This window comes from Aegilops tauschii, chromosome 2 (assembly GCF_002575655.3).
Source record: "Aegilops tauschii subsp. strangulata cultivar AL8/78 chromosome 2, Aet v6.0, whole genome shotgun sequence".
Classification (NCBI taxonomy): domain Eukaryota; kingdom Viridiplantae; phylum Streptophyta; class Magnoliopsida; order Poales; family Poaceae; genus Aegilops; species Aegilops tauschii.
This window is the reverse complement of record NC_053036.3, coordinates 173,194,074-173,208,115: the sequence shown is the minus strand read 5'-3', so window position 1 is coordinate 173,208,115 and position 14,042 is coordinate 173,194,074.

Below are 14,042 nucleotides of genomic sequence, written 5' to 3'. Positions count from 1 at the left end.
CATGGTTAATAATACAGCCAAGGGTCGGCTATAAGAAGTTGCCATGTCATATACAGCCAACCTCTTAGCGGGCATGTACAATAATAAGTTTTAAATACGTACTAGTTTATCAATAGTTGGCCCACATTACATCCTCACAAAGTGTCTTGGGTCTCGTGTTGCAGCTGGCTCTACTAACCAAGAGCCCGCTTCTCTTCTCTTTCCTCCAACTAATAAACACATATATATTATTCTATTCCTTGTAGCATGCTTAGACTACCCACAGTGGGAGTAACATAGGTAGTAACATCACATGTATCTAGATAAAATAGATGATGTGGCAAGCAATAAATGAAAAGAGAGAAAAGTGGTAACATAGCTAGTTAGACTAGCCACAATGGGTAGTAACATAGACTAGTAACATGCACATGTTACTAGTCTATGTTACTACCTCTATAGTGGGGAGTAACATATGTGTGGTAACATGCAACACTTCATTTATTAGGCTGTAGACTCATTTTGCCTTGATATGTATGATGTTACTCATACTACTAGTAACTAGCTATGTTACCACTTTCCTCCATTTCTTCATTTATTGCTTGCCACATCATCTATTTTATCTAGATATGTGTGATGTTATACTACCTATGTTACTCCCACTGTGGGTAGTCTTACTAGTAGTACGAGTAACATCACACATCTCAAGGCAAGATGAGTCTATAGCCTAATAAATGAAGTGTTGCATGTTACTACACATATGTTACTCCCCACTATAGAGGTAGTAACATAGACTAGTAACATTCTATGTTACTACCCATTGTGGCTAGTTATGTCACTCTATTGTGTACTTGCTCTAATGCATAGTATCATATGTAGTACTTTATTTATATTGTCATGCATGACACATAGTGGCATAGCATTTATTATGATACGGTTTCATGATATGATACTTAACCCTCTCTTTCTTCGTTTAATTAATTCTATGACAGCTCATCAAAATTGCCTAGTTGGCATGCATGATACTAGCTATGATACCCCCTTACTATCAGCCTAGCAAAGGTGTACAGATCATTTGTGCGTCGCTTTGTGAGTTTTCATCTGTTTGTTCGAGAAGCGGGGAGAAGTTTCAAACATTTCGGCCGAGAGGTGCGGCCACTGGCATAGGCCTAGTTGGTATTTTAATTACAGGAAATTCAGATAGATTCCGGACATCATCAAAATTGATGTGTGCCTGTGGCGTGCTCTCACGACCCCGTGGAAAAAAATTGGTAAAGTTTGGCACAAGTTTTGATGACCGCTCCTTCCAAACCGGAGCATCTCACATGAAGGATCATGGTTTTCCAAAAGGAGACGTGTCAATTCAAACTCCTGTGGCCGGTGACTTCATCGTTTGGCCTCATAAAATTTCCACAGTACGCAATCACCATTATACCATGGGTTTGATTTTCTGGCGCATTTTAGGCATCGTTAGCTATATTTAAGACATTTTTTGAGATTAACGTGCATTTTGTGCATAAAAATAAAATTACAACCGGAACTGCATGTGCCGTCGAAAGGGATGAGGATCACCGTTCGATCTGGGAGCATCCAACGGTGCAGACGTACGATCCGTGGGGTTTGGGTTCTGGCCAATCAGAAAGCACGACTCAGATCGTGGGCGGGGTGGCGGGGTTTGGTCGGCACACGGCTTTCATCAACGAACCGTGTGCTATTTGCAAACCAGATTGCATATTTTTGTTCACACATACTGTAGTGAGATCAATTGAGTGTGCTGCCTCTATGATATAATAATAATAATAATAACAAAAAAAGTTCATATTCATTGCCTGAGCTGACAGCATATCAAGGTCAACATATTAATGCTTCTTACATCAACAGAAAACCGGGCATAACTCACAAATTCAGTACACGCGACAGTTCTAAATTGAACGAATTAAGTTGCAGGGTAGGCATAAAGACTAGCCTTACGGCTTAATTCCCATGTACATGGGGGAACTGGGATCATTAAGTTGACCCCGAATGAACTTGGGGTTTTTGATGATTTTACGCTGCTCTGTTACACGGGTGCGTGATCCCTTGGCTGGCAACTCATCAAATTAATCGTACTCGTCCTCATCGGCAACATCGTTGACACCCAGTACCCTTCTATTCCCATGCATCGCTAAATGGCCGTTCTTATGCAAGGGGTCTTCCACAAAGAAAATCTGGGTAGCATCGCTGGCAAGAATGAATGGGTCCGCGTGATATGCCATCGTTGTCCTGTTAACACAGGTCTTCCTGTACTCATCAATCCTTACCTGACCAAGAGGGATCCATGCGCACCTGAATAATGCCACCTTAACTTTCACATAGTCAAGCTCCCAAATCTCTCTGATGGTTCCATAGTATGCCCTTTTATCAGCTTCATTTATAGTCATGCATTCTATTCAAACAGAGCTGTTCTGATATGAGGTCTTCTGATCATGCTCCTCAGTGTAGAATGTGTATCCATTTATGTCATATGCTTGGTACGTCAACACCGTAGGTGATGGCTTTTGTGCCAACCACGTAGCAATGTCATCGATGGATCCTTGTGCCAAACGATTCTTCAACCATTCGGCGTAGTTCTTAGTGTGCTCCTTCATCTCCACATCTAATGAAGGCACCATTGGTGAGAAGCTTTGGCGTATCTCCGCCAAGTGTTCTTCAGCATAAGCGATGAGAACTGGGCTGTTAAGCAGTACCGTCAAATGGGCTTTCTCTGCCAATTCTTCGAGTGCAGCCATTTGTGTGCCAGCAAGGACCGGCTTACCTTTCAGCCTTCCCTCGTGGAGAGAGAGGGGCAAACCTATAGGTCTTTGTTTCATGTATTCGGTGCAAAACTCAACCACCTCCTCCGCGGTATAACCTTGTAGGATGCTTGCCTCTGGATGGTTTCGTTTCCGACAAAAGCGCTTCAGTATTCCCATGAACCGCTCGAAGGGATACATGTTGCGAAGAAACACAGGACCACAATACTTTATCTCGTCGACAAGGTGCACAGTGAGATGGACCATGACATCAAAGAATGACAGTAGGAAAAACATCTCTAGGTTGGACAATATTCTTGCAATATCATCTTGCATATGATCCAACTCTTCAGGATTTACAACTTTCTGCCATAGTTGGTTGAAGAAATCACAGAGGTCAATGAGTGTGTTTATTATATCTTTGTCCATCAGATTCCTGATGGCCACCGGGAGGATTTGTGTCAACATTACGTGGCAATCATGTGACTTCATGTGTCCCAACTTCATTTTACCTGAGCTCACATCCACGAGACTTCTGATGTTTGCGCAGTAGGAAGAGGGTGTCTTAACTGACAACAAATAGGTGAAGAGCTGTGTTGCTTCTTTTGTACTGAAATTGTAACTCTGGCGAGCTTTGATGAATTTGTCATCATCTTCTGCTTCACTCTTGCGTTTTGATTGATCAGCAAGCATATCGAGCCGTGAACCGTCACCATCCTTTCTTTTACCTTTAATCTTGAGCAGAGTACGAAGGATGCTTTCACATACGTTCTTCTCTACGTGCATGACACCGATGCAGTGACGTACACGTAGAATCTCCCAGTAAGGTAATTTCTAGAACACCGATTTCTTCTAAAACACTTGACCCTTGGGTGTTTGTTTCACCGTTAAAGGGTGGTTCTTGCCAAGTACAACATTATTTTTTTAGCCATGTTGTGGACCACCTCCCCGTCATAGGGTCTTGGGCCCGCACCTGCCTCTATCGTACCATCAAATTCAGCTTTCATCTTTCGGCATGGGTGATTTTTCCGCAAGAACCTACGATGACGCAAATACACTGTTTTGCGCGAGTTGGGAAGTCTTCTGCTAGCTGTCCTATCCATGCCTGTGACACACCCTACATCTCCCTTTGTTTTCTGCCCCGATGTGTTGCCTAATGCCGGCATATCTTGAATGGTGTGCACCAGCATCGCATGTAGATCAAAAATCTCCTTTCTATAAGCATCATAACATTTTACAGCAGGCGCATCTATCCACACTGTCAGCAGTTCTTCTACCAGTAGCTGAAAGTAAATGTCGATGTCATTTCCAGGTTGCTTCGGGCCTTGGATAATCATTGACATCATAATGTATTTTTTCTTCATACACAACCAAGGAGCTAGGTTATATATGCACAGAAGCACCGGCCATGTGATGTGATTGGTGCTCGTATAGCCAAAAGGATTCATCCCGTCAGTACACTCCCCGAGCCTTATACTTCTAGGATCCTTGGAAATTTTTTCAAACTTGTTGTCGATTAATTCCCACTGAGCCCCATCTTTCGGGTGCCTCATAAACCTATCCGCAATTCGCTCATCATGATGCCACCGCAACCTCTTTGCCTCTCTAGGGTTTGCAAACAAACGCCTCAACCTTGGAATTAAAGGCAAATACCAAACAACCTTGAACGAGATTCCTGTCTTGATCTCGTCGTCCAATTTATACTTGTCCTTTGCTCTCCTGCGCTTGTATCGTGCATGCTTGCATGTGGGACATGCACACAAATCTTTGTACTCACCATGGTACAATATACAATCATTCACACAAGCGTGTATCTTCTGTACTTCAAATTCCAATGGGCAAACAATTTTCTTTGCTTCATTCGTGCTTCTGGGGAGCACATTATCTTTCGGAAGAATTTCTTTGAAAATAACTAACATCTCTGTGAAGCCCTTGTTTGATAGACCGTTTGCTGCTTTAAATCTGAGAAGCGCCAGGGTGGCACTCAACCTGGAATATTTATTTTCGCAACCTGGATACAATTCTTTCTTGGATTCCGCATCAATGGTTGGCAGATCCTTGTACCCAATCATATCCTTTTCTGGGCCCTCGAAATCTGCAATCATAGCAGCAAAATCTGGCATATCAAGATCATCGTCATCTGCGTCGACGTCTTGGTTTTCCAGTGGGCGTTTCGGCTTTCCGGTGTTCCATTGGTAGCTTGACGCCTCTTCCCCGATGTTAGATTCAACATCCATGTCACACTGATCGGGGTTTGGCATCTCACTGCCCTGGGTATCTTCATCCATGACCTCCTCTTCACCGTGTCTGGTCCAACGTGTATATCCATCCATGAATCCCCTAGAGACTAAGTGCATCTGGACATCTGCAACTTCATGTGACTCTGTATTGGCACAATCAATACATGAACACAGGATGTAACCCGCATCACCAATTCTCCTCTTTGTACTTTCAGCCAAATTCATGAACTCTGTCACGCCACTGATAAAATCTGCGGTTTTCTAATTCTTCATCCATCGAGATCGTCCCATCTGCAGCACACGAATGGTAAATTAAAACAAAACAACAACATTAATACACGGATTTACTACTGCCCAAAGATGCGTGCATAAATCACAACGTTTTATTTTAATAATTACTGAGGGTGCTCCATGTTGTTATCCAGACGTGCAATGACAAAAATTAATGGCCAGTCAATTTACACGCAGAGTACTAGTACAACACTACCCTTAGGAATTGAATACCTTAATTAAGCCACTCACGAAAAGAATACCTTAATTAATTAGCCGCGCGGCGACCTCCACCCAGCACACAAGCAAGCGCGATGCGGCGGCACGCCGAAACAGCAGGGTCGAGGAGCAAAGCTTAGTGTGGCTGCCGCCTGAAGTTCGACCTCCACTATCCCGCCATCGACCACGATGGATGTGCTCGAGTCACGCTGCCGCCGACCTCGATGGTTGAGCTCCTCCTATCTCCCGCCGCAGACCGAGGATTGTCCTCCTATGGCGCCACCACTGCCCACCGACCGAGGATTGACCTCTTCTCCGGTAGCCGCTGCCTAGGCCGCCGCCGCCATCTCTATACACAGAGCGGCTGTTTTTTTACGGATATCTGCAAAGCGGTTGTTTAGACGGTATCTCACCGTAACTCAATTATATGGACAGGGTAGTACATCACATACGGTTATGTAACGGCAACCGTGTCTAACCTACGTTGTCTTCTCACACGGTTTGGTGCGGAAATCGTGTGTGACGTTGTAATACCTAACACACAAACGACATGTATAAACAGTGTGCCGTATACAACATATAGTGCCATAAGTAGTTCCCGACCGTTAGCTTATCTCCACAGTTTCCCCATTTCCCCCAAATCCCTACATAGCCTCCAAATTCCCTCGTGTGGCGCTAACATTGGGGGAATGCGGACGAGTGGTGCTGATGGTTTCGGTGCGGATGCTCCTGCTCGTATCGCCGCCACGACGGCGGTCGCCGCCGAGCACTTGCCTAAGGTCATCAAAAGGCAGGTGTACTACGGATCCGAATCGTCCTGTCAGGTTCCAATCTATCCCGATCTATTTTAGCATGTACAAAGTATAGCTCCTTGCTGAATCCATCCTGAATGACCCCCCCAGGAAAGTGATCTGCCGCCGGATCCAGAGCATGACTCTAGACTCCCGCAACATGAGTTCGACTCCGAGTTTTGCGCCACCGAGAAGTACCAAAAGCTGAGTTGTGTGCACGGGCACACTCCCGCTCGACGTGTATGCACGGAGGGATTTGACATTGGTAGGCGGTTTCTCAGTTGCCCCTTAGAGGTTAGTGCTAATTAAGTTCATCATTTTACTTCAGTTAATGCCACCGCTCATCCAGAATACTATTTAACATTGGCAGGGATATGAGGCTTGTGCCTTTGTTAACTGGCTGGATGAAGAATGGCATGGCAGGGCTCGGAGTGTTATCACCAAGCTTGCAGAAGATAACGTAAAGCTAAAGAAGAAACTAGTTGATCTGGAATGTACAATCAGTACGATGAAGCAAGAAAGAATCAATCACAGGCAACAGATGTGTCAGGACCCCGATTCCAAGTCACATCGATCTAACCGGTAACACCTCATATCACTTTGCGGCCTCACGCACGGTATTCCCACGGTGTCGCCTTACCATGGCCCGGGACCGTTTGCGCCTTTTGGCTCACGTATATGATAATGTCGCTAGCATCCATATGACAGAGAACCCGAGCCGACATGACTAGTCGTGAACCCAAAGTGGCACTAACTTAGGGGGACAGGCATACATGAATCAACATCGAGCATGTCGGTCAGCAGCGTGCGAATCCAGGCTGTAGCACTGGGCTAACAGGACTCCGGTGAACCGGGCTGTAGCAGGCTAGGCAGGACTCCGGATGTCACCGCGTGACATTTCCCCGAAGGGACAGACACAGGAACGAAGTGAATCACATGCCGGCCAGTCAAGTGTACTGGAGCAGTAGTGCTGGGCTAGCAGGACTCCGGTGAACCAGGCTGTAGCGGACTAATATGGCTCATGGAAGCACAAGACTACATTTCCCCATAAGAGAGGCTACCAAGGATAAACAACTAGGTTGTCGGATCCCACACATACCAAGCATTTCAATCATACACACAATATGCTCGATATGTGTAAATACAACATGGCATCACAACAAGACTCTATGACTCAAAGTATTTATTCATTAGGCTCCGAGGAGCGAGATATTACAAACATGGGTCTCATGACCCAACATTCAGAGCATACAAGTCAAAGCACATGCGGAAGCTTAACATGTCTGGGTACAGACATCTACAAATGAAAAAGGCTGAGAAGCCTGACTATCTACCAGATCCTGCCGAGGGCACAAGATCGTAGCTGAGGTATCAAGCTAAACGTCGAAGTCCACACAGAACTACTAGCGAGACTGACGTCTCTCTGCAAAACATAAAATAGGCAAACGTGAGTACAAATGTACCCAACAAGGCTTACATCAGAACTAACTACATATGCATCGGTATCAACAAAGGGGGTAGTGGAGTTTAACTGCAGCAAGCCAGCTTTGACTCGGTGGCTATCCTGAACTACGACTGCAAGTAACTCTTTTGAGGTGGCTCACACGATTCCACATATTCACCAATCAATACACCACTATGGATTTGCTCCCGTCTCCCTACGAGAAGGCCATCCATAGCACTCACGCTTATCTTGCGAGTTTTAGAGTATCCACTTTCACTTGTCTATGAACTATTATAGGCAACCCAGAAGTCCTTTACTGCGGACACGGCTATTCGAATAGATGATGTTAACCCTGCAGGGGTGTACTTCTTCACACACGCTCTCACCACTTATCGCCGTTTACACGACATGTACTCGGCAACCTTCAAGCGGAAGCCCAGCGAGGGTGTCGGACACGGCCTACCTAAACACTCAAGTCTCTAGTCCAGGTTTATCGCCTATTCAGGTTCCATCCACAGGGAGTCCGGCCGAGGTTTCCACATACGGCCCCGAACGATGTGTACAGGGTTCCGCGACACCAAACGGGCGCCCGGCATACCCGGCCACGTGCCTACCGCATCACAGCCCACCCCTCGGGTCAGCGCTGCGCACGGCCTCCAGCATACTACAAACACCAGAAACTACTTGCAACTCCTGGACAGAGGACAAGGGTGGTTAAGAAGCCGAGAGAGTCAATTAAGGATCCCAATGTGTGGTAGTAACTGTTCATGGATCACAAACACAGAACTCAGTTCCTGAGGACGGTTTCAATGAGACAACCCACCATGTACTCCTACATGGCCTCTCACCGCTACCTTTACCAAATCGTGTTCACACACTTAGCTCTCAACAGTAGGACATGTTCACACACCTCCGATTCATCCCCGATGAATCAGACCTGACACAACTCTAAGCAATAGCAGGCACGACAAACAAGCATGAATGAGTAGGCACATCAGGGCTCAAACAACTCCTACTCATGCTAGTGGTTTCATCTATCTACTGTGGCAATGACAGGTCATGCAGAGGAAAAAGGGGTTCAACTACCGCAGCATGTAACAGTTGAATCGTTGTTGTCCTAATGCAGTAAAAGAGAGCAGGAGCGAGAGGGTGGGATTATATCGGAATGAACAAGGGGGTTTTGCTTGCCTGGCACTTCTGAAGATAGAATAGCTCTTCATCGGTGTCATCGAACTCATCGTCGGAATATGTCTATCGAGAGGGAACAAATACCGGCAATAGAGAAAGAAACACAATCAATGCAATGCACAATATGATGCATGACCATGACATGGTAAAATGAGTGTGTTGGGCTAATGCAACTACAACCAGATGGGTTTGAGCTATTTTGAACCAAAGATTCAAAGTTCAAACTCATTTGTGATCTTAAATAGTGCTTTATCATGTTTTGCACTAAACAGCAAGTTAACTTGTTTAAACATGCATGAAACCAGTACAGATGGATAGATTGGATTTTTCTGATAATTTTTCATATATAACTTATTTCATTCTGAGCTATGGTTGAATTTTTATGATTTTTAGAAGTTAGCACTATTTTCTGGAATTTCTTGGATAAACTTAAATCCAGAAAATGCTTTACTGCATCAGCATGACATAGGTGTGACGTCAGCAGGTCAACTGGGTCGGCCAGGTCAAACCTGACCTGTGGGACCCATACGTCAGTGTCTCAGGCTGGTTTGGGTGGATGACAGGTGGGACCGGGTCAATGCTGACATGGCTAGGTCAAACTGACCTGTGGGGCCACGGGCATTAGCTTAATCTAAGCAGGGGGATAAACCTGTGATTAATTAAGGGCGTGGGGCCCATTTGTCAGTGACAGAGGACGTTAGTTAGCCCCGTCATTAGAACTAATGACGATGCCACGTCGGCTGCCGCCGAGGTTAGTCGCCGGCGAGCACGCAGCACGGCAGAGGGCTTCAGGTTCGCGCTATAGGGCACGAATCGACGAGCGGTTTGCGGCTACGGGTTGCTGGCGCTTGCGCGCATCCAACGGAGTAGGCGGTTGGGCAAGAGGAGGCCGGAAACGACGGCTGCAACGATGGCAGGCGGCGGCCGGAGTTCGGTTGCGCTCGGAACCGGCGTTGTGGTGCACGGCAGGTCGACCGGTGGGGGGTTAGGTGCTCCTGCAGACGTGTTGAGGACGGTGACGCTCTCAGACGCGGCGGAGGTGAGCTCTAGCCACGGCAGCGACTAAGCGCAACGGCGACGAGCTTCGGTCGGGGTGGCCAAAGGGGCTAGAGTTGGAAATCGACAGAGGGGAGAGAGGGGTTGGGAGCAGGGGCTCACGGCGATGCCGAAGAGGAGGTCAGCGAGCCCGGGGAGGTCCTGGGGGCGCCGAATCGACCGGAGGCGAGCTCGGGTGCCCGAGGTTGAAGACGAGGCAGAAATGTCGCTGCGGTGCTCCCGCGGTCGAACGGACTGGTGTAGACGATGAAGGAGGCGACGCCAGTCCTTCTGGATGCTTCGGCAAGGCGAGGGGTGGACGGTGGCCACGGTGGTTCTCGTCGGCGGCAGCGGCGCGTTCGGGCGTGAGAGGGAGGGAGAGCAGAGGAGGGGAGAGGCACGGGAGAGAGTGAGAGAGCGGTCGGGGCTGCGTGGCATCGCGAGGGAGGCCCAGGGCGATGAGGGGGAAGCGGCCGGAAAGCAGGAGGTGGCCGGGGTGCGTGGGCGCGCATGGCGGCCACACGCCTCTCGTCCTACTGGCGAGAGGTGGAAGATGACTGGCAGCGGCGCTAGGCTGGGCCGGCCAGGTGGGCTGCCAGGTGGGCTGCGCCAGCAGGTAAGCGCCAGGTAAGGTTTTCTCCTCTCTCTAACATTCCTTTTATGTTTTATATTTTCTGTAGTTTGTTAGATTTGATTTGAAGCATCAAATCATTTAGAACTTTCTGTAAATTTTTATGTGAGCTCAGGAAACTTGTCCAAGGCCACATGCAAACTTACAAAATTTATTTGAACTTTATCTCTTATATAACAGAAATAAGTCCAACTCAAATATGTCATTGATTTAATTCAAAGGCCCAAAATAAATATTTTAAAGCCACCAAAAATATTGGTTTGAATTTTATTCTTGCCAATATTTTTCAAGGTTTAACAGGAACATTTTCTTGGGCTTCTTTAAGAAGATTTTAATGTTGATCATTTTTAAAAGGTTTCTGAGGCTTTGAAAATTCCTCAGTTCAAATTTCATTTGAATTTAGACATGATGACATGAAGATCAAGCAAAGACAACAGGGGCTGAGCTAGGGCTGTGACAAGATGAAAGCAAGAGAAAAGAAGGAACTAGCATGTGTAGTTGTGGTTGTCGCATTAGCCATGTTCTATGCGCTGTTTGCAATGATGATTAGGGGTTTGTTTGACAATATTGCTAAAGCACATCTAGATGTGCTCTAAGTAATGCACAGCTAGGTCCTATGCCATTGATGTTACGCGAAGATTCATGCAGATATTTTTCTTTGTCTTTTTCTTTTCCTTTCTAGTTTGATTATTACTGGCTTTATCAATAAGAAGAGCTCAATGTATTGCTTGCCAACTATCCTACTCCGTTCGTACCGGTACCGGTGCATAATCCCAAAAATCGTTCCTTGTTTTTGTCCTGAAAAAGGAAACCAGCCAAATAGCCAATAGGAGTCCTGTGCAACCCCGGGAATTTGGAGCGACTGGGTACAAATAATTGCGGTTGATTATATCAACGGTTAGATAATACTTCAATCCCCGCTTCAATTGGCAGTTCCTCTTCTCTGCATACCCCGCTTAAGTGTCCACCATCTTCATCATCCCCGGCAAGCCGCGCTACACACTGGCACACACTTTGTAGCCATGTCGAGCGACAGCGAGGACAAGAGTTCGGCCAGCAGTCTGGCGCCCGATGATAGGTCAACATCGGAATCATCCCGCTCGTCTTCCAAGAGTCCGGCGTCAAGCCCAGACCTCGATTATATCCGGTTTATGGAAGGGACACCGCCTCCGGAGTCGTCAAACGACAACCAGGCGGACGAGGAGCCGTCGGAGGACGAAGAAGAGGACGACGATGTTGATGAGGAGGAATGGTCGAACGAGGAGGAGGACGACGACAGCAACGACGATGATGACGGCGGCGGCGACGAAAAGCCAACGGTCAGCGGCAAGAAGCGTCCTCGCCAAGACGATGTCGCGGGGCCATCCAACAACAACAACAAGAAGAAGAAGGACTAAGTTAAGCAGATTGTATATATCTCTGTTTATCCTGTCAATCTCATCGCAGACGGTTAGTAATATCTATTCGACAGAGATCTTCTACATTATCGCCCACAGGTTGGTTTGTTGAAGTGTGTGCCCTGACGAGCACATAATTCACAAAAAAGACCGTATGGGTTGTCTATAATGATCGCACACAATTCTAATTATCGACCTGTTTGTCGGGTATCACACACATATTGTTACGCCGAATCGTTTGTGTTCACCTCAATCATCGCAAAATGGTTCATCGGAGTGAACTGTATGCCGTATATCGCACACACCTTGATCTGGTTGCCCGTTTCTGTTGTTCTGTCTCATTGCAAACAGTTCGTACAGATCAACCGTATGCCCCTCATCGCACACGCAACTAAAATCTGAACCATGTTTGATGTATCATCCATCACAAACGTTTTGCACCTTTTTTGACTGTTTTTTTACATCATCGTTTGCGATTAATGTATCGCACACAGTTTCGTCAAAGGGTCTCTGATCGTAGTGTCGCGTTAGCAGCATCCTGCAGTAGTGACTAAATATTCTGCTTAACTGCCATGATCACATGCGGGATTGCACCATAATGTTAATCTGGAGGATTTGGTCTCTGCGGTCAGACTTGGCTCACGGCAAGGCTGTTACATCCGCTGATGTGACAGCGGAGTATCTCCAGAGCTATATGTCTTCTTTGCACCATAATGTCAAGGAAGTTTACCACTGAAGAAATTATGAAAGGAAAGATGCAGTTGAGGGAGGAGGCCCTGGTGATACAGCGAGCTGTAGTTATCCCTCAACCTTGGTCGAGACCACCAGTGGGTTGGGTCGCCTTATCAGTTGATGGCGCTTATTCTAACTCAGACGGGTCGGCTACTGCGGGTATGATCCTACGACGAACTAATGGTAGCGTTATTTTTGCAGCCTACAGATGCATCTTCAACTGCAATGATGCTATGGAGGCTGAGATACATGCCTTAATGCAAGGTATGGCCTTGGCTATTCAACACTCTGAGTTGCCTGTCTTCAGTCAGACTCCTCAGAAGCACTCCCGGCGTTGAAAGGAGACGGTCTTTCTCGTTCCGCTTATGGACATCTAGTTGCTGAGATCCAACTTCTCATGGGTGAAAGGGAGTTTATTTCTTCGAAAATTAAACGTGATCAGAATAGGGTAGCAGATCGGTTGGCTTTGTATAGTCGTACGGAGAGTACTACTGTCGTATGGCTAGGTAGGAGCCCACCTTGTGTGGAGGAACTTGCGCGACTCGATTGTAACCCTATAAATTTGGAATAAAATCCTTTTACCCTCGCAAAAAAAAATCGCATAGCAATGTAGTATTTGCATTGCCTAGAGGAGAGACAAATCTAAGACATATAATTCAGAACAGAGGGAGTACTATAAAAAAATACTACACGCATGTGTGTTTTCTCCCGTTTCTCTCCCCTCTAGCGCCCGTGAACCTTCTGTCTTCCTAGATTGTCTCAGCAAAGAGTTTTTGAGGGCAAAGCAAAACTGAGCAGCCACATCGGGCGGTACATTAGTGTTCTATAGCCGATGCTATCATTCAACAAACATATGCGACCATTCTTAGCTAGTTCATGTGCCGCAGTGAGTTGCTAGTGCTTTCTCATGTTAGAATATGCTCTTCACTCGCGGCAGTGTCAACAAAAGTACATGGTCTGTCCGTCAATTATTTACCGGATCGGGCGGATTGTTCAGAAGTGAGTGGCCGTCAACGCTTTGGCTTCATGCGGTGTGGTGTCTATATGTGCCTTTGTCGTAGTCGTGCGACGCAGTCTCGAACCTAAGCTATAGAAGCATGGATAGTGTTCTAGTAGCACATGGACCTATAATCTCAGCTCCAAGGATGTCATGTCAATACTATATAATTTAGTCTAAAAATCATCATAATCTCAACAAATAGTCGGAACATAGCATCAACTTGTTAAATAATTGGTGTTAAGTATATAGTAAAATTTGTTTTACAACTTTGAAGGTGTTGCTATAGCACCCTCACTAGATTTGCCATTGACTAGCATTGACTGTCGGTGCCTAGAGAGGGGTAGCTAT